A 2,458-nucleotide genomic window follows, 5' to 3' on the forward strand; every position below is an offset into this window, starting at 1 on the left:
TTAATTTTCGGATTTTCAAACACAAAAGATTCCATGTAAATCAAAAATACTTTTTTACACTCTCATATGACTCACTGAGTCACGCTAAAACCACCTTAAGTAAATAACACGTCCGTTTCGCAACACTGCTCCGACCCAGGTTGCTGATCAATCTCTCTAGCAATCACCCCAAGCGAAGAACCTCACGAAGCCGTTATGTAAGATTCCCCACTTGGGTCCATTAGTGGCTAAGGTCAATTTTTAAATATTTTAATTCACAGCTTTTAAACTCTAAAAATTGTAATTCTTTTGTTCAAAATTCAGAGTGCTATATTTAAAAGAATGAAAATTTACTAGATTCAAAATGAAACATTAAAAATTCTTACTAAAAAACGGGAATTTTGAAGGGTAACTATTTGTTAATTAGATATCTAAAAAATTATGAACTTTAATTTACAGTCTACATAACTGAAAAAACTTTTTACGTTTGTAAGACAATATCATAATTGAAAATGTCGAAATGAAACATTACAAATTATTCATTGAGTACTGATATATATTCAAGTGTAACTATTTCACTGAATAATAAAGTCAATTTTAAAGCATGCGAAATTTAAAAATTCCGAAAAAGGATTGAACACTGAATATTTTTAAAGCAGCTTCCGAATTTGTTAAATCCCTTGCCAAATTAATCTATGAAGAAAAACAATTTTTCAACTCAAAAGTTCCTTATTTTTTTAAGCTTTAGATAGTTTTTAGTTGTTTACATTTTAAAAGAAAAAAGTATGGAGCTCTTTGTAAAAGAAGTGAAGTTCAATTATTTTTTACATATTTAAAATTCTTGGTTTAGGAGCGCTATTCCATACTTATATCTTAGTAATAAAACGTATGACAAAAGAATTCGATAAATTGAAAACTGTGCGTTTTATGGCAATTTTCGTATAGCAGAACATTATTTATTTGTCATTGATGTTATTAAAGCATTTTTGTACTTGCAACTTCTCTTTATTATTTATTACCTGTGGGTCGTTTTTAAGCGTTTTAAGTATTTAAAAACAACAAGTATTGAGTCCCTTGTTAAATACGTGAAACTTAATTTTCTTTTTCCTATATTTTATATTATTGTTTAAGAAGTGTTATTTTGCGTTAAAAATCTAGTAGGAGAGTATTATATAAAAGAGTTGGATAAATTAAAAACTGTGCATTTTATGGAGATGTTTGTACAGCAGAAAATCGTTTTAGTTCGTGAAGGTTATTAAAGAATTTTTGCGCCTGCATTTTTTTTTATTGTTTATTACTTTTACATATTTTATAACATTTTTAAGTATATTAAGAAAAAAAGTATCGAGCCTTTTTTGAAAAAAGTAAAATTCAATTCTAAAATCTTTCTGAATAAAAAATGGTAAAGTAAAGTCTCTCGAAAATTTACAAGTAGCAGCAGAAAGATGTTTTCTTAAAAGATACATTGAGTTAAACAACTTTTAATTTGAAGATGGTTGAGGCTCGCCATACGACTTGGTACGACGCTGCCTTGAAATTCTTAGTCGAGATTTTGTCATCGAAATCCAAGTGTTTCGTTAGAGAAGAGGTTAGACCGCGCGTCTAGGACACACTAGTCTAGGTAGTGTAAAATGACGTATCTTGCAGGCTTAATTCTATTATTTTATATGAATTCATTCGACGTGTTCAAAATCACTACGTTCAGAGTGTGTAAAAAAGGACTCACGCTGTACGTTGTACAATTCCCTAGACTGGTAAATTTACCGCCTGCGCATAAAGTTCCATTTTCTAACAAAAATTTCTCCACTTTATTGTAATTTTAGATTCGTCCGTATAATATTCCACATTTGTGTACTTTTCGCGATATAGCTTTCTTTTTCGCTATTTTGTTCGCTTTTCATGAGCGAAGCGTGCACTTTAGTTTGCAAACTTTATTGCTCATTTTCGACGAAAGAATGAATGAAAGTGACTGATTATGCCTTATAATATAATATAAATTTTGTGCGATCTACGCTTGCGTAATTATAAATATATTTTTAATATGATCTTAATGATTTAAGTATTTGAGGTTATGTTGATAGTTTTGAGAAAATTTTCACATTTGCATTCTTCAATTTTACGCCATATATTAAACTTCAGTCCAGTTGAGAATTCTACACTTTTGTTCAATTTTAAACATTTCTATACTAATTTCACGCCTTTATGCGAGTCCACTTTTTGCATATGTCTAGCGTACTAAAATTCCCCAACCTTCTTTTACAGTGTATGAAATCATTCAGTTTAGAGTTCGTTATTTTTTTTTGTTTAAACTTTTCTCGTATTTTTATCCTGGTTTTTTCATCAGCCATGGACTAAGTCAAATGTCTTACTAGACAGCCTGATAAGTCCCTAAAAAATGAAACACGGAGACGTTTTTTTGGCCAAAGTCGGTTTTATTTTTCAACATACTCTCCTTTTAGGTCGATACAGCGAGTCCAAC

This window comes from Belonocnema kinseyi, chromosome 10 (genome assembly GCF_010883055.1).
Source record: "Belonocnema kinseyi isolate 2016_QV_RU_SX_M_011 chromosome 10, B_treatae_v1, whole genome shotgun sequence".
Taxonomy (NCBI): Eukaryota; Metazoa; Arthropoda; class Insecta; order Hymenoptera; family Cynipidae; genus Belonocnema; species Belonocnema kinseyi.